Here is a 27077-nt window from a genome sequence, read left to right as displayed (position 1 = left end):
ATCCACCTGCCTCTGCCTCCCGAGTGCTGGGATTAAAGGTGTGCACCACCTCACCTGGCGATAAATAAAATATTTTTAGAATATGTTGGGATCACTGAAAAGAAGTTCCTTCCTTCCTTCCTTCCTTCCTTCCTTCCTTCCTTCCTTCTTCCTTCATCTCTCTCTGTCTCTCTCTGTTTCTCCCTCTCCAGGGTCTTACCAGGTAGCCCAGACTAGCCTGAAACTCTTTTAAGAAAAAAAAAATTGAGACAGTCTCATGTAGCCCAGCTTTCCTTGAACTTGCTATGTAGTGGAGGATGACCTTGAATTTCTGATCTTCCTACCTCTACCTCCCAAGTGCTGGGAATACAGGTGTATATCACCATGTCCAGTGTTTGGCATGGAGCTTTTGATCCTCCTGCCTCAGCCTTCTGAGTGTCAGAATCACAGGTGTGTACCATCCTGTCCCCTCTTTACCCTAGCTTCTCTTTCTAGTCTGTGGCCAGTGATGAACACTTGGGAAATACCAACCTAGGACTTGGTGCAAAATCATGGTCTTGCCAATAGCACTGGCCCCGGCCCCTCACTGGGGGATTCTAGGCAGGTGCTCTACCACTGAGTCACACCCATGCCCTGCAGACTTTAGCTTGAATTCCAGCACTTTTCTTCTGCCTGGGTGATCAGGGGTAATCATTAAACTGCCCTGGGCCTCACTTTTCCCATTTACAGAATGAAGCTGATCCTGGCTAACTCGTAGCTGGGTAGAATAATTCCTTCTTTCATTTTTTTTTTTTTTTTTTTTTAAGAAAAGCTTGTGACACAGGCAGGTCCTGATATCACTCCTCCCAGCCCCCCTCTTCCTAGTGCAAGAGCAAACCATCACCCACCAAGGTGTTACCAAGGGGATGATGTTCAAAATGGCTCCTTGAGGGGGCTGGAGAAATGGCTCAGAGATTTAAGCACACTGGCTGCTCTTGCAGGGGTCCTGGGTTCAGTTCCCAGTACCCACATGGGTGGCTCACAACCTCCTGTAACTGCAGCTTCGGGGGATCCAACACCCTCTCTGGCCTCCCTGGGCACTGCTCCTAAGTGCATATTCTCACACAGACACAGACACACACACTTACATGTAACTTAAACAATAAATCTTAAAAAGAAATGGCTCCTTGAAAACAAATAACAAAAACCAAAAGGAGAGGAAAAAAGAATGCTTCTTTGTAACTAGAAATGTGTCATGCCTAGTGTGACACTAAACTTGGCCCTGATAAAAGCAAAAAAAAAAACCCAAAAACCCAACTATCTGGGGGAGTTAGAGGGATGAATACACTGAAAGTCCCAAAAGAATTAATACAAATATTAAAAGAAAAAAGTGTTCAAATTTTTGGTGTTTTTGAGACAGAGTAGCCCCAGCTGGCTTGGAACTCCTTATGTAGACCAGGTTGGCCTCCATCTCACAAAGATCTGCCTGCCTCTGCCTCCAGAGTGCTGGGATTAAAGATGTGGGCCACCAAGCAGGCCCCAAAGTGTTTTGTCAACATATGTATCAAGCTGTCAATCTCCATCTGTGATCCAGGAATCTAGGCTGGTCCCCACCTACCTCCAACTCCTGACTTTGAATCCACCAAACATGCACATGTTCCATAATGGATGCTCCAATCACCCCTCCTTTGCCCTGTGGGAACCCTGACCAGGTCTCCAGCCTGTGAGCTGAGGAAGGGCTACACAGCAGCAGCCATGTGGACCGGGGCCTCCTCTGTGCTCCCTGCCTGGGGGTCATGGCTCAGCACCCTGAGCCCTGGAGTGTGGTTCACAGCGATTCACAGACTGGTGGCTCTGGTGCCTCCTAGAGGACAAGTGAGGATTGAAGGGGAAAGGAGATACTTGAAATGTTGGGATGGGGTGTGAGTGGAAAAGAAATGGGGGTTAGCTGGACTGGGCCAAGATAAGCATGCTGGGAGACCTTCCTAGAGGGGATCTCTCTCTCTCTCTCTCTCTCTCTCTCTCTCTCTCTCTCTCTCTCTCTTTCTCTCATCTATTTTGTGTGTCTCCATATGTATGTACTCCATGATGTGCGTGCAGAGCACAACTTGGAGAGCACACCATGTAGGTTCTGGGATTGAACTCAGGTCATCAGGCTTGGTGGCAAATACTTTTACCCATGGAGCCATCTTCCTGCCCCTCAATAAATATTGAGATAGCTCAGGCTGGCCTCAAACTCACTGTGTAACCAAAGATGACTGAATTTACAATCTCCATGCCTTCCATGCCCAGGTTATGCAGTGCTGGGATTGAACCCAGGGCTTCACAAACTCTAGGTAAACACTCTACCGAATGAGCCCTGTCCTTAACCCTTTTTATTCTATGTATTTATTAATACAGGGACTGGCTATGTAGCCCAGGCTGAGGCTTGAGGTTTTTGTCTTTTTACTTTAGCCTCCAGAGCACTGGGATTACAGGTATGTGCCATCACCTCCAGCTCCTCATCTATAAAATGGGCTTAATACAACCCCCCGAAAGGCAGTAGTGGTGAGTGAAGAAATTAAATATATACAATTTGTGTTCCAGTGGGGTGGTACAAGCCTGTAGTCTCAGCACTTGGGAGGCTGAGGCAGGAAGATCGTGAGTTCAAGTCCAGCTTGGGCTACATAGTGAATTCTAGGATAGACTGGGTTACAATAAAGTGAGATCCTGTCTGTCTCAAAACAAACAGTGCTGGGGACACTGCTCAGTTGGTAGAGTACTTGCCTAACTGCAGTAAAGCCCTGGATTTGATCCACAGCACTGTATACACCAGGTGTGGTGTCACAAAGCTGTAATCCCAGCACTTGGGAGGATCAGGAATTCAAGGCCATCCTCAACTGTATAGGGAGTTTGAAGTCAGTCTGGGTTACAAGAGATCCTGGTTTGGGAGGAGGAGGGGTAAAGGGAGGGGGTGGGGGAGGGGGAGGGGGAAGAGGAGGAAGAGGAAGAAGAGAAGGAGGAGAGGAGGCAGAGGAGGAGGGGATGAAGAGGGAGATAAGGAGAAGGAGGGGAAGAGGGGGAGGAGGAGGTGGATAAACAGGAGGACAAGGAAGGGGAGGAGGAGGGCAAGGAGGACAAGGACAGAGAGGAGGAGGAGGAGAAGGAGGAGAGGGGGAGGAGAAGGTGAACGAGGAGGAGGAGGAGGAGGAAGAGGTGGAGGAAGAGGAGGAGGAAGAGACCATGCGGTGAGCAGCAAGAGCTAGCCTCAGGGAAGAGCTGGTGCCTTGCGGCAGTGTAAGGGTTACAGCAGCTTCCTCCAACCTCCTTGAGTCTCTGGGGAAGTGCTGAGTTGGTGCCTTGCGGCAGTGTAAGGGTTACAGCAGCTTCCTCCAACCTCCTTGAGTCTCTGGGGAAGTGCTGAGTTGGTGCCTTGCGGCAGTGTAAGGGTTACAGCAGCTTCCTCCAACCTCCTTGAGTCTCTGGGGAAGTGCTGAGTTGGTGCCTTGCGGCAGTGTAAGGGTTACAGCAGCTTCCTCCAACCTCCTTGAGTCTCTGGGGAAGTGCTGAGTTGGTGCCTTGCGGCAGTGTAAGGGTTACAGCAGCTTCCTCCAACCTCCTTGAGTCTCTGGGGAAGTGCTGAGTTGGTGCCTTGCGGCAGTGTAAGGGTTACAGCAGCTTCCTCCAACCTCCTTGAGTCTCTGGGGAAGTGCTGAGTTGGTGCCTTGCGGCAGTGTAAGGGTTACAGCAGCTTCCTCCAACCTCCTTGAGTCTCTGGGGAAGTGCTGAGTTGGTGCCTTGCGGCAGTGTAAGGGTTACAGCAGCTTCCTCCAACCTCCTTGAGTCTCTGGGGAAGTGCTGAGTTGGTGCCTTGCGGCAGTGTAAGGGTTACAGCAGCTTCCTCCAACCTCCTTGAGTCTCTGGGGAAGTGCTGAGTTGGTGCCTTGCGGCAGTGTAAGGGTTACAGCAGCTTCCTCCAACCTCCTTGAGTCTCTGGGGAAGTGCTGAGTTGGTGCCTTGCGGCAGTGTAAGGGTTACAGCAGCTTCCTCCAACCTCCTTGAGTCTCTGGGGAAGTGCTGGTGCTGCTGTTTGTTACCCAACCCTGCAGAAGATGCTGCTGCAGCCAGGGAGGGAGAAAAAGCAAAAGGCTTCCTTTCAATTATTCAGTGGCTGGAGCTGAGGAAGGCCTTAATGGGAGCTCTTTACACAGGCTGCCTGGACTGGAGTTGGAGTGGGAGCCTGGGGGCGGGAAGGCAGCCTGGCTTGTGCAATGTTGACACCTCAGCTCTGTCCCTTGACAGCATGGCTTGATGCCCTCCTCCACCCATAGTCTAGGGCTTTGTCCAACCAGCTGAGCCTGGGCCAGGGCTTGGCTTGACCCATTCTCTGCAGCCTCAGGGTATGCTGTTGAACAGAGGTGAGATGGGACTGGGGCAGACAAGCAGGGAAGGTGAGGCTATTTTGATAGCATGTGGATTTGGGCAACCTATACCACCCTTTCTAGCTCTTTCTCTTGCTGTATTCTGCTCTACTCAGAAACACATAGGCCTATGTTGTCCCTTGACCCCACAACACCCTTTCTCCTCCATTCATCATGACAGATGGGTCAAGTATCACCTGCTCTATGAAGTCTTTGATGCCTTGGAGGAATGTGTCTCTGGAGTCACCCTCTGGCTTTCCACTCTTGTTCTACTGTGTTTTCTCCTTGGCTGGCTGACAGATTGATTGATTTATTTCATATAATCCAGGCTGGCCTTAAACTCATTATGCAGCTGAAGTGACCTTGAACTTTTGATCCTTCTGCCGCCACCTCCTGAGTGCTGGGATAAAGGCGTGTACCAACACATCCAGTTTATACAGTGCTGGAGCTCAAACCCAGGGCTTCGTGCATGTTAGGCAAGTGCTCTACCAGCTGAACCATATCCCTAGCCCTGTTTTTGCTTTTATTTTAAGACAAGGTCTCACTGTGTAGCTTTGAGTGTTCTAGAACTCACTATGAGGATCAGGCTGGCCTGATCTCATTAGAGACCCTCCTGCCTCTGCCTCCCAAGTACTAGGCTGAAAGACACGTGCCACCACACTCCGCTTTATTTATTTATTTATATTTATTTTTTAAGACAGCATCTCACTATGCAGCCCATACTGGACTTGAGCTTATGATATTCCTTCCTCAGCCTTTCATGTGCTGGGATTACAGACATATGCCACCATACCCAGCTTGACTGAGGGCTCACTGAGAATGGTTGAGGTAGTCTATCTTTCTGTCCCTAGTGTCTGGTACGGGCCTTGGCACAGGGCAGCCGTCTGTGACCATCCATTAAATTCCAGCCTATGAACTGGGCATGGTGGTGCACAGCTATAATCTCAGAACTTGAAGGAGGAGGACTGATTGTTCCAAGTCATCCTTGGCTACATAGAGAGTTTGAGACCTGCCTGGGCTACAAAACACTTTGTGTCAAAATCAACAACAATAGCAAAAATCCAGTCTGGGACTGGCAAGATGGCTCAGCGGGTAAAGATGCTTGCTGCCAAGACTAGTGACCTGTGTTCAATCCCAGGGACCTTTATAATAGGAGGAGAGAACTGACTCCCACAAGTTGTCCTTTGACCTCCACATGTGCACCTCAGCCCATGCTCATCCCCCCTCCACAGAATAAATAATAAATGTAATTTTTTAAAAAGTCCAGGCTGGGTGTGGTGGCAAACATCTTTGATCCCAGTACTCAGGAGGCAGAGGCAGGTGAGCTCTGTTAGATCAAGATCAGTCTGGTCTACATAACAAGTTCCAGGCCAGCTGGAGCTACAGGGAGACCTGTCTCAAAGGCTAGCCTAGAATAAACAGAAAGAGATAAAAAAAAAAAAAAAAAAAAAAAAAAAAGAAATCCAACCCATGTCGACAGTGCTGGGGAGCTCACAACTTGTGGCCTGCAGGGACTTCAGTGAAAAAGTCCTTGGTTTCTGCTCCCAACATTTTCTGTGTCTTTTTTTTTTTTTTTTTAAATGTGTATAAGTATTTTGCCTGCATGTATTATGTAAGTGCACCCATGTATGCAATGCCCACAGAGGTCAGAAGAGGGCACTGGATCTCCTGGAACTGAAGTTACAAATGATTGCTAGCCACCATGTGGGTGCTGGGAATGGAACCTGGGTCCTCTGCAAGAGCACCCAGTGTTCTTAACCTCTGAGCCATCTCCAGCCCTGTCTGTGTACTTTTGACATTTGCATAAGACAATTGCCATCTGTATCATAAGCCTTGGAGTCTGGCTTATTCTCTGAACCAGAAGAAAGCCATGTCTTACACCCCAGCTCCTCTTCCTATTGTAGGGGTTCTGACTTGGATTCCCAGATGAGAGATCTGAGTGGCAGATTCCAGGAGAAAAGGGGGACTCTGCTCTATGTCACAGTTGGGGCAGCATAGCTCAGGAGACACCAGCTCAGACCACTGTGGCCCAGGGCTAGCTATACAGAGCTTCCTATGGGACGAACCCCACCAAATGAGGAATTCAGACTAGTCACAGCAAGCAAGGATGGCAGGGTTCCCACACTCCAGGTGTATAGCTCAGTAGAATAGACCAGCACAACTCAAAGACAGAGCTATTGAAACCAGGACTGGGGGCTGGGGGCCGTGGCTCAGTTGCTAGAGGACTTACCCAGTATCCAGTATGCACAAAGCACTGAGTTCCATCTCTAGCACCACATAAAATTTGAGTGGTAATGCATAACTGTAACCCCATCACTAGAGAGGTGGAGGGGAGGAGGATCAGAAATTCAAAGTCATCCACGGTGTGTGTGTGTGTGTGTGTGTGTGTGTGTGTGTGTGTGAAGGCTCAGCAGATAAGGGTGCTTGCTGACAAATTTGATCCCCAGGACCCATGTGGTGGAAGGAGAGAACTGACTTCTGCAAGCTGTCCTCTGACCTCCACATGCGTGCAGGAGCACACACATCACACATACACACACAATAAGTAAATAAATGAAAAAAATTGCCATTAAAAAAAGATCATTTTTGCCAGGTATGGCGGTGCATGCCTTTAATCCCAGTACTTGGGAGGCAGAGGCAGGTGGATCTCTGAGAGTTCCAGGCCAGCTGGGACTACAGGGAGACCCTGTCTCAAAAAGACCAAAAAAAAAAAAAAAAAAAAAAAAAGAAAAAAAAAAAAAAAAAAAAAAAAAAAAAAAAGGAAAAGAATAAATAAATAAACAATAAAAAAAGGTCATTTTTCAATTACATAGCAAGCCTGTGAAAAATGAGACCCTGTCTAAAAAAGAAAAAGAAAAAGAAAAAAAAAGGCTGGGAAGATAGCTTGGTTGATAAAGTGCTTGTTGTGAAAGCACAAAAACCACCTGAGTTCAATCACCAGAATCCACTCTAAAAGCTGGGGAGGGGCTGGAGACATAGCAGTTAAGAGCACTTCCTGCTCTTGGAGAGGACTGGAATTTGGTTCCCAGCACCCACATCAGATGACTCACAGCCACCTGTGACTCCAGCACCAGGGTGGGGTGGGGTAATCTCTACTGGTCTCTGCAGGCACTGCACTTATGTGCACATACCTACACACACATATACATAAATAATTAACAAAATAAAATTTTTTTTAGACCTGGGCATAGTAGTGTGCATTTGCAATCCCAGAGGTGAGGAGGAAGAGACAGGCAGAGCCTGGGCATGGCTGGCCAGCTAGTCTACTTGGTGAGCTCCAGGTTCAGTGAGACACTGTCTCAAAAAAAAAATCTAAGGAATGACGTGTGAGGTGGTTATCTGGCTTCTACATGCCCCCCACCCCACCCCACATGTAGGTGCACATACACGATCCCATAACCAAAAATCCCAGAACAGAAATCAAATAGTAAATGGCATTTCAGTGTCTCCAACTCCTCCTGGGGACCTCTGTGGCCTTCAGGATGGCTGTTACCTTCCAACTGAAGACCTTCCTTATGACTGAAGAAGCTAGAAGGGAGATTTGGTGGCAGTCTGGTAGTTATTCCCCCACCCCCAATCAACTTCAGCTTAATTTTCAAAAGTTCCATCTCATGACTAAGCTGCCACTGATGGGTTGGTACCCAGTCAGGTCTCTGAGGACCAACCCACACAGGCTTCTGGGGCAGACCCTGCCATGAAATCAGAGGATCCTGAGTACTCACCCTGACCTCCATCATCTCCCTTTCCTCACCCAGAATAAGAACATCCCATGTCATACCTGGGCGCTGGGCTGAGGAAGGCAAGCTGGGCCTCTACATGCACCCCCCCAGAGGACCCAGGTTTGGCTCCCAGCATCCACATGGTGGCTCACAACTGTTTGTACTTTCAGTTCCAGGGGATCCAATACCCTCTCTGGCCCCCACACGTACTGTATGCATGTGGTGCACTTACAAAACACTCATAAACATAAAATAAAAATGAATGAATTTTATAAAGCAAAATGAAATAAAAGTGAAAGTTGGAGGCTGGGGAGATGGCTCAGTGGGTAGTGTTTGCCATGCAAGCATGAAGACCTGAGTTCAGATTCCAGCATCATGTCAAAAGCTGACATGCTTGTAATCCTAGCGCTGAGGACACAGAGACAGGAGAATCCCTGGGGCTGTCTGGCCAGACAGCATAGCTGAATCAGTGAGCCCAAGGTCTTATTGGGAGACCCTGCCTCAGAAAACAAGGTGAGTGGCTTCTGAAGGAACCAGGGTCGACTTCTGATCTCCATATGCATCAGCACACACATGAACACACCACACAAATACACACAACCCATAAAACACACACATACAACCAATAAAATACAATAAAAGTTGGGAGGTGTCTATCAGTCAAAGGGTGAGTATTGGACAAATAGCCTCTTCCTCCCACTGGGGTGGGCACAGAAGTCTGGGGCAGATGCCACCTCTGCCCACATATCCTCATTATGGAAAATTCCCTCTGTTGACTCAACTCTAATCAGGCAGGCCGTCCTGGGTACTCCCCTCTTCCCTCAGGTTCTGCTGGGCTGGCTGAGATCAAAGCAAAAACCAAAGAGAGATGGGCCGGGGGCTGGAGCATCGCCTGCCTTTCCCATCGATCCAGATGCGCCTTTTGTTGCTAGGCAACAGCCTCCAGTGTCTCCGAGTCCTTCCTCCCCCCAGGGGCTGCAGGATCGGGCAGTAAAGGGAGAGGATCAGAAAGAGACAACACATTTTCTCTCTGCCTTTCTTTTCCACGCAGATGACCTCTATCAGGCTGGGAGCCCCTCTTCCTTCTGGCAAAGCACTCCTATATTGGTAACTCCACTCTTTCACTGAAATGAACCACTTTATCTCGCCACACATTTATATGCATCTCTGGTCTACTTAAAGTCCATATATCTGCTGCTCCAAAAAGGAGCATAGTTTCTTAGAAAAACAGACCGAGACTCACCACTGAAGTCCAGATGGGAGAAAGGGACCCGCGAAGGGGTCAGTGGAAAAATCAAGACAAGACTCAAGGTGCAAGCTGGGGGTGGTGGCATACACCTGCAATCCCAGCACTCCAGAGGTGGAGGTGGGAGGGTTGAGCCTGTGATACATAGCAAGAGCCTGTCTCACCAACAATAAATCCAACCACTCACAAGACAAGACTGCAGGCTCCTGACTCCTAGCCCTGCGTTGAACTTGGATTTGATGTGGGAACCATTTGATCTTGGGGGAAAGTCTCTGAAGTCAAATTCACACTCACATTTTGAATGGGTTGTTTTTTTTTTTCCTCCTTTCTAAAACGTAGGATGCATTTCATAGTAATTTTTTCTTTTGTTTTAAGTGCTATAATTGAAAACTGTAAATTGTGTTTTTAAACAGGCATTAAAATATACTGCAGATTTGAGGGGCCGAAATTGACTAAATAATGCAAATCAAATCATTGTATCACAGTTTAATATTCTGCATATTTTATCAGCTCTATCCTGCTTATCTTTACTGTTTTTTTTTTAATTGAATGTGTGTGCTAGCCCCCAGAAGTTATGTGGTGGCCTACTTGTACTATAACATATTTAGGACTTTACGCTCCTCCCCTTCAGATGGCCAGGAAAGTTTTTCTCTTTCCTCTGGCCTCTTTCTGTTTTTCTTTTTCTTTTGTTTGTATATGTGTGTTTCTGTGTGTGTACATGCATGTGAGTGCAGGTGTGTGTGGAAGCCAGAGGGTCCTCCAGAGCTATCCACCTTGTATTTTGAGACAGGGTCTCTTACTGGGGCTTAGGGGTCATCCATTAGGTTAGGCTGGCCAGGGAGCCTCCTGTCTTCACCTCTCCAGAGCTGGAATTACTGATGTGTACTGACATGCCCAGCTTTGAGGATCAAACTCAGGTCCTCACACTTGTGCTGCAAGCACTTTACCAACTGAGCTATCTCCCCAGCTCCCTCTCTTTGGCCCTCTCAAAACTTTTCCTTTTTTGAAATAGGGTCTTCCTTTGTACCCCAGGCTAGCCTCAAATTTAGCATGTAGCCCAGAGTGACATCAAACATGTGATCCTCATGCCTTAACCTCCTAAGTGCTAGGATTATGGGCGTGTACCACTATGCCCAGCTTTCAAGCCATTTTTTAAAGCTCCAAGACAATTTGATTATAGTTTTGAGAGACTGAGAGATAAACACCAGGGCAGGCAAGCTATAAATCTCAGCAGCTGCCAGGAGGAGGGAGATGGGGAAGAGGAAGAGAGAAAGCTGTACTGCTTGCAGTTAGGGTCCAAGAAAACAGGCAGATTCAGAAATGGAGGTCAGCCAGCAGCTGCATGTGGGAGGGGAGGGACTTCAGAAAAAGAGTGAGAAAGTTCAGTGCACCAGGGAAAGCAGGCCCAGGCTTTGGCTAGTATAGAGAGAAAAAGAGATAGGAAGAAAGGGGAAAGTTAGTTATGATTTTCTGAGTTAGAACCCTGAGAGTGGGCAGGTTTAGTTGTGCTGCAAGGTGTAGGCTCTGTAAGCAGCAGCCTCAAACCATTCATTTTATTTTGCTATTTTTAAAATTTTATGTGTATGAGTGGTTGCATGTATGTAAGAGCACACGAGATCTGCAATTCCCACAGAGGCCAGAAGAGGGCATCAGATCCCCTAGAACTGAAGGTACAGATGGTAGCTGCCAAGTGGGTGTTGGAAACCGAACCTGTGTCCTCTACAAGAGCAGCCAGTGCTCTTAACTGCTGAGCCATTTCTCCAGCCCCTCAAACCACTTAAAAAATTGCATTTATGCCAGAACTCGGGAGGCAGAGGCAGGTGGATCTCTGTGAGTTCAAGGCCAGCCTGGTCTATATAGTGAGTTCCAGGCCAGCAGGGGCTACAGAGAGACCCTGTCTTAAAAAGACAAAAAAAATTGCATTTATGTAGTGTGTATGTTGTGTGAATATGTATGCCATGGCACTCACGTGGAGGTCAACTGACAACTTGTGGTAGTTAATTCTCTCCTTCCACCATGTGGATCCTGGGACTTGAACTAAGGCCATACCAGGTTTGGTGGCAAGCGCCTTTACCCAATGAGCCATCTGGCTAGCCCTCAAACCTTTTTAAAAAATGTATTTGGGGGAGATGGGGGCTGGAGAGATGGCTCAGTAAAGAACACTGGCTGTTCTTGCAGAAGACCTGGGTTCAAATCCCAGCACCCACATGGCAGCTAACAACTGTAACTCCAGTCCCAGGGGATCCAACAGCCTCTTCTGACTGTCCTCTGAGGGCATTGCACGACACAGGTGCACTTACCTACATGCAGGCAATACACACATACACATAAAATAAAAATAATAAAGTATTTTTAAAAAATGTATTTGGGCCAGGCATGGTGGTGCATGCCTTTAATATCAGCACTCGGGAGGCAGAGGCAGGCAGATCTCTGTGAGTTCGAGGCCAGCCTGGTCTCCATAGCAAATCCAGGCCAGCAAGGGCTACAGGGAGATCTTGTCTCAAAAAGACCAAAAAAAAAAAAAAAATGTATTTGGGGGAGAAAATGTGATGAAGAATTCAAGGGCTCAGTCATGAGTGCTACTTAAAGACGATCGGACCCAAGGTAGCATCAGGAGCCCTTGGTCCTGGGCCTGCCTGCCATCTGCTCAGCTCTACAGCATGGCAACAGTTCCTCCCAAGTCCTCTACCCAGCACCAGTCACACACTTCAACTTTGAGAGGCACGGCTTTCTAGGGTCCTTGACAAATGGTAACCAATTAATGTCAATTAATCTGATTAGCCTAAATAGTTAATTAAGCAGTTAATTAACAACCTCATTGACAATAACCCACAGATCCCTCAGGGATGGCGGAGGGGGGAGGCAGGAATGGCGGGTGGGGATGTGAAGGAGACTCCGGTTCAGGGAAGGAAGGGGTGAACCTGTTGTGTAACACTGGGAGGGAGATGGCCCCTCATGCCTTTCCAAGCATCCCCCTAGCTCTGCCATCAGCACAGGATCCTCATCATGGCTTCCACCCTCACCCCTGACACAAGCTCTCCTTAGGCCCCTGGCCAGGGTGGAAAGAGTGAAATAAACCAAGTCTACTGGCACAGGTCTGCACAGGACCTTGTCTTCAAAAAGCAACAGTCTGGGCACCCTGAAACGGTGCAGCCTACCTTCTGTGATTATATCAGTTCTGAGCTGAGGTCCGTGCTTCAGCTCCCCTCAGCTGTGAACTCTTACTTCATGAGACCATGAGACACATGCATGGACACAGGCAGCAGAGCCCGGCACTTGGGAAATGCCAAATGAAGACTCAAGAAGAATGAGACTAGAGAGTGGAAGGGGCCGAGCAAGACACAGCCTCTGGGCACTCAGGAATACCTGGAAGGTGACAGATTGACCTGAGGGAGGTGTCCAAGCAGAGCCTGAAGTTCAAGGAGGTAAAGGAGGAGGAAGAAAGGTATTTCAGGCAGAGGGAACCACAAATACAAGGTGGTGAGACACAGGTTCCCAACTCCAGGCAAAAAGAATCTTTTGTTTTGGCTGTTGCTGTAGATGGAACCTGGGGCCTGGTGCATGCTAGGCAGGTGCTCTACTGCTGACTAATGCCCCCAGCTCCTCACTGGGGGATTCTAGGCAGGTGCTCTACTGCTGACTAATGCCCCCAGCTCCTCACTGGGGGATTCTAGGCAGGCACTCTACCTCTACCACTGAGCCACTCTCAGTCCTTTATAATTTTTAATCTGACACAAGGTTCAGGCTGGTCTTGAACTCTCCTTCCTTCTGCATTCTGAATGCTGGAATCACTCTTTTACATTCTTTCTCTTCCTTGTCTGGTGCTGGGATCTTAGGACCCTGCCATGCTAGGTAAGCATAGTCCCACTGAGCTACTGTCCCAGTTGCTCGGCTTCCCAGCTCTAGCATGTGTGGAACATCTGGTTGCTTTAACATTTGACTCTCAGGTCCCACACTGAGATTCTGAATCCATCTTTGGGGTGCTCCTAGGAATCTGCTTATCAAGACTCTTCTAGAAATATGGAGGCAGGTACACTGAACCTTCAGATGGTGCTGTGGTGAATTTTGGTGTTCCATGGTGGCCCCAGGCCGTGTGACCCATGTCCTAAAAATGCACCACCGCCCTCCCCAGCCCCTACCTGACTTACTCTTGCTCACCCTTCTGAAGTTGACCTTCCTCAAACAGTTCCATCCTATGGGTCCCTGCTGGGAATATTCTTTGTGTTCTGTGCTGCCCATGAGAGAAAGACAGAGTTTCACCTCCTCACCTAGAACTAAAGCCCCCACAGGATGCTTTCCTCTCCTGCTGAGTCCTTGGTTTCTCGGCCCAGGCCCTTTTTTCCTCCATCTCTGCTCCTGCTGTCTCCTCCAGGAGTGTCCTTCCCTTCTGGCAGACCTGCACGAATTCTGTGTGGTCCATCTGTGAGGCTTCTCCAAAGTTATCCAGGTAGGCAGCACTTCCTGTACCAGAGCCCAGTTGCCCTCAGACGCTCCCACTTGCATCCTGAAATAGTCCCAAATCTAGGTAAAAAGAACTTTCTGTGTTTGCAGTGCTGGGGATGGAAAACAGTGCCTGGCATATGCTGGGCAAGTGTTCTATCACTGAGCCATGCTCAGTCCCTCACTGGGCGATCTGAGCAGGAGCGCTACTGTTTTGTACCCCAGTCTCTAAATGAGGGATTCTAGGCAGGTGCTCTACCACTGAGCCACACCCCAACCCCTCACTGGGGGATTCTAGGCAGATGTTCTACCACTGAGCCATGCTCCCAGCACCTCATTGGGGGATTCTAGGTAGGTGCTCTACTACTGAGCCATGCCTCCAGCGCCTCATTGGGTGAGTCTAGGCAGCTGCTCTAACACTGAATCAAACCCCAAACCCCTCACTGAGAGATTCCAGGTAAGTGTTCTACTGAGGTGGGCTTCAATGCTGGGTTAGTCCTGCATCATTCCTATATTCAGTGTCCAACACATGGCTAGGGGATGACAATGATTATGGAACTTTTAAGTACAGAGAGGGGCACTGAGAAAATGTTTGATGAATGACTGAATGAAGGTAGGAATAAACATATCTGATCTCTGCTATTTGAGGAGGAGGGGTCAGAGACAGAAAGTTCAAGAGGCAATGAAGAAACAGGTATGGGGGCACACACCTGTAATCCCAGCACTTGGAAGACAGAAGCAGGAGGATCAGACATTCATAGACAGACCTAGCTATGTATCAAGTTCCTGGCCAGCCTGGGTTACATGAGAACTTGTCTCAAAAAATAAACAAAATGGAAAAAAAATATTAAAAAACAGAAAAATTAAAAAATTAAAAACAGGGTGCTGAGCTGGCTTATTGGACAAAGGTATTTTTTGTCAGGCCTGACAACTTTGGTTCCATCTCCAGGTCTAATGGTGGAAGGAGGTAACTGACTACTGCATGTTGTCCTCTGACCTGCACATGTGTTCTGTGGAAATGTGGGCTTGCATGCACACACACTCAATAAGTAAAATTGAACATGTATATTAAAGTAAAACCAAACAGCCAGCATAGTGGCACACACCTATAATCCTAGCACTTGAGAAGTGGATCTCTGTGAGATCAAGGCCAACCTGGTCTACATAGTGAATTCCAGGCCGACCGGAGCTTTAGGGAGATCCAAGAAGGAAAAACCAGGTTTTCTCAACGGTTAAGAGCATCTTAAGTTTTTGGTCTCAAAAAGACCAAAACAACCACCCTCCAAACAAAACAAAAAAACCCCTACAAAACAGACAACAGGGCTGAAGGGATGGCACAGTTTGTAAAGTGCTTGTCATGCAAGCTCAAAGACCCGAGTTCTATTCCCAGAATCGTTGCTTTGTTTTTTTGAAACTTATTTTGGTTTTATATGGATGAGCATTTGTCTGCGTGTATGCAAGAGCACCTATGTTGTGCTCATGGATGGCTGTTAGCTGCCATGTGGGTGCTGGGAACTGTACTCCAGTCGTCTGCAGGAGCAACCAGTGCTCTTAACCATTGAGCCATCTTTCCAGCCCCTGATTTTTTCTTCTTTTAAAAGCATGCTTGGGGTAGAGAGATGGCTCATTGGTTAAGAGTGCTTACTCCTGCTGGTCCTGGTTGGCTTCGGTTGTCAACTTGACACACCTGTGTGGAGGGAGCCTCAATTGGGGAATCTCCTCCACTGGATTGGCCTGTGGTCATGTCTGTGAGGCATCTACTTGATTGTTGAATGATGTAGGAGGAGCCAGCCCACTGTGGGTGGTGCCACCCCTGGGCAGGTGGTCCTGCGTTGCAGAAGAAAGCAGGTTGAGTACAGGCCAGAGGGGCAAGGCAGCAAGTGTTCCTCCACGGTCTGTGCTTCAACTCCTGCCTCCAGGTTCCTGCTTGAGTGCTATCCTTGTCCTCCCTTGATGATGGGCTGTGAATTGGAGATGTAAAATGAAATAAACCCCTTCTTTCCCTGTTTGTTTTGTCAGTGTTTTATCAGGGCAATAAAAAGCTAAATAGGGGTCTGGGCGTGGTGGCACACACCTTTAATCCCAGCACTTGGGAGGCAGAGGCAGGCGGATCTCTGTGAGTTCAAGGCCAGCCTGGTCTACATAGTGAGTTCCAGGACAGCTGGGGCTACAGGGAGACCTTGTCTCAAAAAGACCAAAATAAAGCTAAATAGAACACTCTCTTTCCCTCTTCCCCTCCCTCCTTTCCTTCCTCCCTTCCTTCCTCTCTTCTTTCCTCTCTTTCTCCCTTCCTCTTCCCTTCCAATTTTTTTGAGAAAGCCTCTCGACACTTGACAATCTAGACCCTTCCCAGTGCTTGGATGACAGGCGTGCCCCATTGCTCCTTGTTCACTGACTTAATCATATCTCCATGACATTGCCCTTGTTATTCTCTGAGTGACACTTCTCTGGAAGCTTCCCTATCATTCCTCAGGGCCCAAAGGAAGTGTCACTTCTCCCAGGGGTCTTTTCCCACTGCCCACAGCCCTGTGAACAGCTTCTGCCCAGCTGAACCTCAGTGGGTCATAACTTTCAGTTCCCACAACTGTTCTGGGGAAATTAAGTCAGAGTCAGGGTCAGAATCACCTCTGTGTCCTCCAGGCTCATACTAGGACTAGGCACAAGAAACCATTCACTGAGTGTAGATTGTATTGTTACCCACCCAAATGTTGACCACTATCTTGCAGGCACACAGTAGGTTTTATTCTTGCAAAATGCTATCAAACCGATCACCTGTTACCTCCTAGCATACCAGGTAGCACATATCAGGAAATTCACTTTGTAGGATAAGAAATGGACCTGAGAATGAAGACTAGTCTAGCTGAAAGCAGAGCCCCAAAGTTTCTTCCTCTCAGCTCCTTCCCCTGAGGTCCTAGTATATCCATGATCTCCCAGGGGACCCGTGACCACCTTGGACTGTCTCTTGCCAGCAGCTTTAGCCATTCCCGTCCCCAGTTCCTGACAGAGGGTACTTTAGAGACAGGGCCAACTCACTTCTGGAAACTGTCCCAGGCCCCCCAGTCATCTCTTCCAGTAACCCTAAGACTGTGCCTATCCAAGAGGGACAGGTCATGGGTGAGAATTTCTCTTCTGTTCTTATTGACTCTCTGGAAAGCAAGCTCCACTCAGGTCTAATCTTTCTATGAAGATGTAAGGGCTCAAATGCATGGTGTTGGGAATGGAACATGGGGCCTTGTGCATGCCATGCAAGAGTTCTACCACTTAGCCCCGCCCCCAGCCCCTCACTGGGGGATTCTAGGCAGGTGCTCTACCTCTGAGTTGCACCACCAGCCCTCACCGGGGAATCCTAGGTAGGGGCTCTACCACTGAGTTGTATGTTCAACCCCTTTAAAATAAAAAATACCTAGTTTTATCCTCTGTGTGTGTGTGTGTGTGTGTGCATGCCACACTGTGTGAGTGTGAAGGTAAGATGACAACTTGTAGGAGTCAGTTCTCTTCTTCCACTATGTGGGGCCTGGAGATTGAACACAGGCTGTCAAGTTTGGCAGGAAGCACTTTTCTTTCTTTTTTTCTTTTCTTTTTTTTGTTTTGTTTTTTGGTCTTTTGAGACAGGGTCTCCATGTAGCCCCAGCTGGCCTGGAACTCACTATGTAGACCAGGCTGGCCTTGAACTCACAGAGATCTGTCTTGCCTCTGCCTCTCTGAACGTTGGGATTAAACGTGTGTGTCACCATGCCGGGCTGGCAGGAAGCACCTTTACTTGCTGAGCCATCTTATCAGCCCCAGAGGTGGGATTCTTCATATTTGGGTTCTATATTACCAAAATATGTTGCACAATTAAACACTCCCTCTCTCTTTTCCACTGCAGCCTAATCTGGCCTGAAACTTAGTATGCAACCCAGGCTAGCTTTAAACCCTCCGCAATCTTTCTGGTTTAGTCTCCCAAGTTCTGGTAGGAGCCACCATAGCCAACACCATTTTTCTCTCCTCCATCCTCTCCTCCCTCCCTTCCTTCCTCTTTCCCTTTCTTCCTTTCCTCCTTCCTTCTCCCCCTTTTTTTAATGGTACTGAAGATGGAACCCAGGGCCTTGACTATGTTAGGCAGGAGCTCTATCACTGAGCTACATTCCTTGGGATACTGTTCATAAAATCAAAGGAATTCAACATGTACTAGGTGTGATGGCATATGCCTGTAATCCCTGCACTTGGAACTTGAGGATTTCCAAAAGTTCAAAGTCATTGTGGGGTATATAGTGAGTTCTAGGCTAGCCTGTGACACATAGTGAGACCCTGCCTCAAAAAGAAAAGGCATGTGGTGGCGCAAGCCTTTAATCCCAGCACTCAAGAGGCAGAGGCAGGTGGATCTCTGTGAGTTCAAGGCCAGCCTGGTCTACATAGTGAGTTCCAGGCCAGCTGGGGCTACAGGAAGACCCTGTCTCAAAAAGACAAAAAAAAAAAAAAAAGAGAAAAAGAAAAAGAAAAGAAAGAAAGAGAACTAATTCAGCACAACTTGTTTTTACATGTCTCTATCCTGGGTAATTGCTAGTGGTCCCCTCAGATGAAGAAGACACCTGCATCCCATGATCAGGGAACCTAACCCAGTTCCTCATAGCTTTTGGAGGCCCCAGAATGATGCTGGGGGATCCAGGCTTTGTCGGCTGGCACAGCAGCCTCTGCAGTGGGCAGGAGGCCAGGCTGAGGGCGGCAGAGGCTGAGCCAGGCTGCCAGCTGAGAAAGCATCACTGCAGACTGGTGGCTTTTAGGTATGGGGAGCTCCCATGGAGGGATCGGGGGGGGCCTAACCTGGATCCAAGGTTTATGTGGCCATCTGGGGACTTTCTCTGAGTCCAGTCATCTGCCCAGGTCTCCTGAGAGCCCCTTTTGGATGGCCAAGAGGGTTGGGGTGTTACAGATGAAACTGTCACCCTCCTGTGCCCATGACCCAGAAGACAAGGAAGGCGTAAAAGAGCACAGGTGTCCCCATGTGATGAACAAGGCTGGAGCAGACTACAGTCTGCGATCGCTGTAATGGACTCTCCCTACAGAAGGCCTCTGTGTTTCTCTAGTCCTCCTGCCCTGTCTCTAACCTCGTGTGTGTGTGTGTGTGTGTGTGTGTGTGTGTGTGTGTGTCCATGGCATACATGTGAGAGGGCACAGGACAGCTTGTAGGACTTGGCTCCCTCCTTCTACCATGTGGGTCCCAGGGATGGAAGTAAATGTTTTTACCTGCTGAGTCATCTTGTAAGCCCCTTCCAGCTGAGCAACAGAATTTCTCATTTTCACCTGGGATGGACCAATTGGGCTAGTCTGGCTTGGAAGGCCCAGGATCTGCCTGTGCCTCCAGTGTGCTGGGATCGATTACAAGTGTGTGCCATGGGCCTGGTTTTTTTCATGTGGGCACTGCGGATTGAACTCAGGTCCTTATGCTTGTGTGGCAAGCACTTTTGCCACTGAGCCATCTCCCCAGCTCATGACCTCTTCTTCTTCCCATGTTATTCAGTCAGACTCCTTCCCTCATTGAACTTCTCCCTACTCACTGGCCATCTCCATAAGGCCATCTCTCTGAGGCTGAGCCTCCTGCCCCACCATATCCAACTTACCTTATATTTTGAAACAGGGTCTCTCACTGAACCTGGAGCTTGCTGTTTGGCTAGACTGGCTGGTCAAGAGCTCCAGAGATTTACTTGTTTCCACATTCCTAACACTGGGATTATACACATGTAGTGCTGCACCTGGGTCTTTATGTGGGTGCTGGGGATCTAAACTCAGGTCCTCATGTTTGCACGTCAAGCACTTTACTGACTGAGCCATATTCCCAACCCACAATGTGTGTGTGTGTGTGTGTGTGTGTGTGAGTGTGTGCGCGTGCATGCACACACACACACGCACATACACGCTGTGTTTTACAGGAGGGGATTGAAGTCCTGTTCCTTAGGCAGATGCTCTACCACTGAGCTATATCCCCAGTCTTCTTTTTATTTTGACACAGGGTCTCACCAAGTTGTCCAGGCTGGTCTTGAACTCATTCTTTAGTCTACACTCACCTTAACCTCTAAATCTTCCTGTCTCACCCTCCCAAACAATTGGGATCACAAGTCTGCACTGCCAAGCCCTGCTCAATATACAGATTTATAGAGCAGCGAGATCTTGCAATGCTGATAGTGTCAGGGACTTTGGGGGGGAGTCATCTAATGAAACCCTATCACTTTATACACAGGGACACTGAGAGCCAAAGATTCAAGGGGACCTGTTCAAGGTCATACAAGAATTCAGAGTCATATCTGGGCTCAGAAAGAAGATCCTGTACTCCTGTCCCAGAGTTCTTCAGCTCTCTTACCCCATGCCGCCTCCTCTGACTTCTACTAGTCCACCATGCTATGGGGGACCTTTACCCAGGGGAGTTTGGAGAACCCAGGACAATGTGGTATTCTGGAAGCCATACTGACCCCCTGAGGCAGTTGGTTTAGGTTGTACCAAGACTTTTTCCTATGATCTTGATAAAGTCGTTTCTAGGCCTTGCCTGTCAGTGGTACCTTTCACACCAGATTATGTGAAGATGAGATGAGTGTGTGTAGGTGAAGGGTCATGGTCATGATGAATGATAGAGTGTATGTGGGGTTGAGGAAGAGATGCTGGGGAATATGTCAAGTTCCATCCCTAGCACTATGACAAAACAAAAAGCCCAAGTGGAGATGGCTCTTCCCTTATCAGTACCCTAACTGGCTTCTGGGATCAGAGAACTGTGGTGTTGACTATGGAGGGAATATTATGTGGGCAAAGGAGGAGATGTGGGCAGGAAGAGAGGCTCATTCCAATAGTGTGGGCAGCTGCCAAGACCTGAGGCTATCAGGGAGGTGAGAGTTAACCACTCAGAATGGAATGGATTGCCACCGGCTTGCTGAGGTCAGCAAGAGTCAGCCAAACAGAGGAGGTGGGATTCAGGTGTGGTAGTGAGCAGATGGGTCTTTGCCTTCTAGAGGAGGGATCACAGCAAGGGGTGCGTTGCAGTAGTTGTGTCCAGCTGCCAGTGCATAGTTCATTCTACCTCTGAATGTCCCAGTGACCTTGGGGTGTTTACCTCCTTACCGCACTGTGTATGCCTGAGGCTCCATACCTGTATTCTGGCACCCAGTCAAGAAACTGACACTCAACTGGACCTTGACAGCAAGAGGTTGGGACAAGCCATCAGCAATACTTCTGCCCCAGGGAACACAGCTTAAGTATCTCCATGACCTTGAGAAAGTCACTGAAGCCTCATTTCTCAGGTCTTCTAGTGTTGAGGACTAACAGTCAGTTGCAGCATCATGCCAAGCACAGAACCTGGTGTGAAACCTTCAACCAATATCTACCTTCTTTGGGAAGAAAAAGACATGCTTCAGACATCTTCGCATAGCTCTTTAAGATATTCTTACTTGTGTTCTATTTGCTAAAATTTATCTAGCATCCTATAGTTTACATTTATTTATGTGTGGCAGGGGAGAGGGCACATGAGCCATGGAACGCGTGTGGAGTTCAGAGGACAACTTGCAGAAGTCAGCTCTCTCTTTCTACAATGTGGGATCTGGGTATCGAACTTGTCCTGACAAGGCTTGGCCACAAGTGCCTTTATCTGCTGAACCATCTCATTGACTCTAGCATCTTATAGTTTAAACAGCTGCCTATTCATTGGTTCAACAGCAAAAGACACCCCCCTTCCCCCCACCAGCACTGTACCACTGAGCCATGCCTCCAGTCTCCAGTAACAACAAAAGAGGTTGTCAACACTACACCTGTTTACACATTAGGAAACAGGCTCAGAAAGGTTAATTGGCTTACCCAAAGCGAAGTCACCAAACCTACAATTGATCCCACATCTCTTTGACTTCAGAGTTCATGACTCCCAAACCATCCACCACTCACCTCTGAAAACCTAATCCCTTTAGTCACTTTCCAGAATTCCTCCTCCACCCCACATAAGAAGGTGGGATGGGGCATAAAGTTAAGGAACCCACAAGCTAGTTTTGTGTGGGAGTGATTTCCTAACCAATGTGGATCTATTTCTGGCTCTGGGGGAGGATCTGGTATAAATTGAGTTCATGACCTTAAGATGCTCCCCCCAGCCCTGCAGTCCATCAAAGTACCTATCTTTTTCTCTTGCTACAGGACAAAACACTAGTCCAGGTGCAATGGAGCCAGAAGCAGGTGAGGGGGAGGTCCTGGAGGAGTGATAAGTTGTGGCTGGGACAGAGCAGACACCAGAGTGCTAGGTCTGACCTGAGTTGCCTTTTTCTGTATCTCCCTGATCTGTCCTCTTGAAGACCTACTGTCAAAAGCAAGAACTGCAGGAGGCTTCACTGTCCAGGCAAGAGCCCTGGGAAGGAGAGTTGGGGAGAAGATGGCAAGCCAGTGGCTGCATCTCTTTTCACAGCCCTTTATCAGAAATTTACTACTGGGCTGAACCCATCCTGGGCCTTAGAAATCCTCTCAGAAGGGGCCATGGAGAGTCCTTCCCAACTCCTAGTGGCTATTTTCCCATCTGCACCCTCCCTTCGCTTCCTGGTGTGAGAATAAATGCCAGCGTGAGAGACCCAATTCTCACTGCCAGCTCCTGCCTCCCCAGGGGCATTTAGGTAGCTGGGAAAGAGGCCAGACTGTCCCTTACGCAGGCACCCCCTGCTGGACAGAGGCCCAGCATCCAGGCTGCGGGGCGGGGGGTGGCCTGCCGTCTCCACATTTTCGAGTGATCTCTACAGTGTCCCTGCATCTGAGTCTCTTTCCCTAGGGAGCAGGTGCTTCTAAGTTGGGGGTGGGGAGGGTAATTGAATGGCGGGTTTCCTGGCATCCTCATGGGCTGGACCATGGTCAATTTATGTCCAGGAGAGTCTTATCCATGACTCTTCATGGTCCACACTTTATCCATCACTCTAGATGAAAAGAACAGCATTCTCTATCTCTTTCTTACGCGGTATCTCGCATACCCCACAGGACAGATGCTCCAGCAACCAACTCCTCAACAGCGACCCTCTGCTCCCGCATCTGCTAATCTGAGTCCCCCAGCTAGAGAGGCCTGAGGTCCATCCCAGCCCCTGCCCCTCTGGGAAACATCCCCGCCCCATCAGAGGCTCTCACCTCCCCGCTGACCTCTGCAGTCTTTTGGGCGCTGGAGCCAGGCCTCCCAGTGCAGTTTGTCCCAGATTGTTTCCAAGGCTCGGCTCTACAAGGCAGCTCCGCGGCCTCCCGACAGCCCCGGGCCCCTGTCTTCCTGCGGGCAACGCTGCCGATTGCTGAAATGCTGGACAGCGCACCACCATCGAGGCGGCCTCCTGGCCTGCCTGTGGGCCAGAGCGGCCCGGAGCCAGTGGGGCACAGCGCCCTCTGCAGGCCTGGAGGACCTTCAGCGGCGGTGGCGAAGACAGGAGCCTGCAGGGGGCGGGGCATGATTGTTCAAAGTGATGCTCTGGGCAAAGGAGGCTAATTTTCAACTGGGAGTGGCAGTGGACACCTAGAGTCCTTGCCTGACTGTCTCCAGAGCTTGTGTCTAAGGGGGTGCTGGCTCCAGCTAAGAAGTTAGGGGTTACCTCTCCATCTCCCCTTCCTTCTTCCTCCCTCCTTCCATCTTTCCCTCTCTTCCTCCCTCTCTCCCTCTTTCCTCCCTTTCTTCCTTTCTAAACTCTTTCTCTGTCTCTCTTGTAGTATCTCATGTACTCCAAGCTGGCCTTGAACTCACTATGTAGCCGAAGATGACTTTAAACTTCAGGAGGATTATCCTGCCTTCACCCCCCTCCCGCAGTTCTGGGGTTACCAGTCACCACGCCCAGTTTCTGTGGTACTGGGATAGAACCAACTGAGCTTTATCCTAGCCTTGTTTTGTTTTTTGAGATAGAATGTTGTCATGCATCACAGGCTGGCCTTGAATTTACTAAATAACTCAAGCTGGCCTTGAAATCATGGCAGTCTGTGTGCCTCAGTCTCCCACGTTCTGTTCTGGGATTACAGGTGTGGGCCACCATATCTGATTAGATAAAAGAGTTTGAGAATAGAATGGCTGGGCCTTGGGTGTTTCTGGGTTGGAAGTTTTGGGATCCTGAGTTCAATTCACTGTTTGGTTACTCTGTCTGTGATCTTAAGCTGTCTGAGTGTAACAGATGGAGTCCTGTTTAAATCCTCCCATTAAGCATGTTGAATGAGGAAAACTCAATATCAGGGGTGTTAGGACCCCAGAAACCTTTCCCTAGTGGAATCCAGGAATATGGACTACTTCTGCTTCAATTCTGCAAGTGACATTCCCAGAGCCATTGCAGAGGGCAGAGTTATGCAGAATTTAAAAAAAAACATTTGTGCCAGGCGTGATGGAGCAGGCCTTTAATCCCAGCACTCGGGAGGCAGAGGCAGGCGGATCTCTGAGTTCAAGCCCAGCCTGGTCTACATAGTAAGTTCCAGGCCAGCTGGGGCTACAGGGAGACCCTGTCTCAAAAAGACATTAAAAAAAGAAAACACAACAATTTGAGTTGGATCCCCACAACCCACATTAAAAAGAAGTGGGGACAGGGTTCAGTGGATAAAAGCACTTGCTGTGGCAAGCATGAAGACCTGAGTTCAGTCCCAACGCCCATGTAACAAGTAGAGTGCAGCTACATGTGCACCTGTACCCCAGCACTGTGGGAAGTGGAGACAGGAATGTTGGGACTTGCAAGCTCCAGGCTCAGTGAGAGATCTATATTCAAAGGAATAAGGCAGTGTGATAGAATAGGACACCTGATAGCCTCCTCTGTTTTTCAAATGTGCACACATGTGATTGCATGCACAGACACACAGACACACAGACACACAGACACACACACACACACACACACACACAGCCCACTTGCAATCCCAGTGCTGAGGAGGCAGGTGTAGGCAGCTCACTGATGCTCATTGGCTGGCCAGCCTAGCCTGCTTGGCAAACTCTAGGCTAATGGTGGACAGCACCTAAGCAACAACACCTAGGTTGTCCTTTGACCTCCATATACATGCAAACACATGCATGTGTGCCCCCCCCACATATACCTGCACTCACGTTAACACACAGAGAAACATTTTTTTCAGGACATTGAAGGTCATATATGGATCCATATGTATTTATTGTGAATCAGGCATGCAGGCCTATGAGTGTACGTTTCCATCTGTGTCTGTCTTACTGGGGCCTGTGTGTGCCCTCTTCCCTTCCCCTCTTCCTTTCCCCAGATTTCCCTGCCTGTAGCTTTGAAGTAAGTGTGTGTGAGTTTGTGTGTGTTGGGGGGGGTCCTTGAAGAACAAAGACTAGTGGTGGGTACGGGGGTGGGCTACAGCTGCTGCTGCCAGCTCTGCCACCCCAGAGTCCCAAGGGTGAGTCCTCAGCTGCTCTTTCTGCCTTCCAGCTGCTTTAATATTTCATCTGTTGGGGCTTTGGGCTGGCCAAGAACTGGCCAGCTTACCTCCCTGCTTCTGGGGAAAGGCTGCCTCTCTGTGTGTGGCTGGACTTTCTAAGACGGAGCAAGGGGGTGGCAGGCAGATCAATGACTGGGAGAGGGTCCCCAGAGGACCTGCAACCTCTCCTTATTTGAGGAGCCATGGCTGTGCATGTGCAGAGGGCTGGAGGGCTGGAGGAAGGGCAGGAGAGGTGAAGGGACATGGCAATCCCCTGTCTCAGTGAGAAGCTCAATCCTTAGATGAAGCTGGCTGTCTGAAAGCTTACCACAGCAACTTAGCCCCTGAACAGCCCTACCTTCCAGTCTTTGGTTTTTGTTTATTTTAATTTATTTTAATGTGTATAACTGTTCTGCATGCATGTTTATAAATGTACCTTTTAACATGTCATGGAAGGCCAGAGGAGGCCACAAGTGGGCATTAGATCCCCTGGAACTGGAATTTCAGATGGTTGTTAGCTACCATTAGGTGCTGGGAATCAAACTGGGGCCCTCTGTAAGAGCAGCCAGTGCTTAACCACTGAGTCATCTCTCCAACCCTGCCTTGCACTCTCTTTTCCTGAGTTGTGGTTTGAATCTGAAATCCCCCCTCCCCATGGCCTCATGCTTTGAAAGCTTGTTCCCCAGTGATGGTGCTGTTTTAGAAGGCTGTAGAACCTAGGGGCTGGAGAGTTGGCTCAGTGGTTAAGACCACTTGCTTCTCTACCACAGGACCCAGGTTCAATTTCTAGCATGTACATCGGGCAGCTCACAACCACCGGTAACTCCAGCCCCAGGGAATTTGACACCTTCTTCTGATCTCCATGGGCACCTACACTCACCTGCACGCACGTGCGCGCGTGTGCGCACACACACACACACACACACACTTTAAAAATAAGGGGCTGGAGAGATGGCTCAGAAGTTAAGAAAACTGGCTGCTCTTGCAGAGGATCCTGGTTCATTTCTCAGCACCCATATGGCAGCTCACAACTCTCCATAACTCCAGTTCCAGGGGATCCAACTCCCTCTTTTGTCTCTGCAGGCATTACATGCATATAGTGTACATACAGTTGTGCAGGAAAAACACCCATACACATAAAATTTTTAAAAATAAATTATTTTAGAGTCGTGTGTGCTAGTGTGCACCTTTAGTCTCAGGTATTGGGGGGAGGCAGAGGCAGGCCAGCTGTGGCTACAGGGAGACCCTTTCTCAAAAAAAAAAAAAAAAAAAAGAGGAAGTTTAAAAATAAGAAAAAGCCAGTGTGTACACCTTTAATCCCAGCACTCAGGAGGCAGAGGCAGGTGGATCTCTGTGTTTGAGGCCACCTGATCTACATAGTGAGTTCCAGGGAAGTGAGGGTTACAAAGTGAAACCCTGTCTCAAAACGTAAGTAGGATTCCCTCTTCTGGCTCCTTCAGGCATTGTATACACATGGTGTACTTACATGCAGGCAAAACACTCATACACATAAATAAAAATTAAATAGCTGGGCGTGGTGGCACATGCCTTTAATCCCAGCACTCAGTAGGCAGAGGCAGATGGATCTCTGAGATCAAGGACAGCCTGGTCTATATAGTGAGTTCCAGGCCAGCTGGAGCCCCATGGACATTATGTCTCAAATAAAAATAAATAAATAAATAAATAAATAATAAACAAATAAATAAATTCATCTGAAAAAGAAAAAAGGACACAGGGCTCATGTAGCCCAGGCTGGCCTTGAACTCCTGATCCTCCTGCCTCCACCTCCCATCTGTTGGAATTACACATGTGTGTGCACCACCACACCTAGTTCATGCAGGGCTGTGGATGGAACCCAGGGCTCCCTGGGTGCTAGGTAAGCACTCTACCCACTGACCAACATCCCCAGCCCTAACCGTATCTCACTACTTCTGTCACCCTCACTGGTCC

At 48.7% G+C, this 27077-nt stretch overlaps 2 protein-coding genes across 4 annotated transcripts in view; one reads left to right on the top strand and one right to left on the bottom strand.

Moving 5' to 3' along the window:
- Srrm3 (serine/arginine repetitive matrix 3) overlaps positions 1–23052 on the bottom strand; it is a 69588-nt gene extending 46536 nt beyond the window's left edge. For 2 of the 3 annotated variants that reach the window (XM_017797926.2, XM_008832262.3), the window contains exon 1: positions 22872–23052. The gene's annotated coding sequence lies outside the window, so the exon portion shown is untranslated. The remainder of the gene's footprint in view (positions 1–22871) is intronic. The other variant, XM_017797927.2, reaches the window with a different exon arrangement.
- The window catches only part of Styxl1 (serine/threonine/tyrosine interacting like 1), a 246517-nt gene that overhangs the window by 144164 nt on the left and 75276 nt on the right, over positions 1–27077 (top strand). The gene's annotated exons all lie outside the window — the stretch shown is intronic.

The sequence above is a fragment of the Nannospalax galili genome, unplaced genomic scaffold (genome assembly GCF_000622305.1).
Source record: "Nannospalax galili isolate Female #2095 unplaced genomic scaffold, S.galili_v1.0 scaffold675, whole genome shotgun sequence".
Lineage (NCBI taxonomy): Eukaryota > Metazoa > Chordata > Mammalia > Rodentia > Spalacidae > Nannospalax > Nannospalax galili.
Note: the sequence above shows the minus strand (reverse complement) of the source record. Positions and strands in the feature narration are given on the sequence as shown.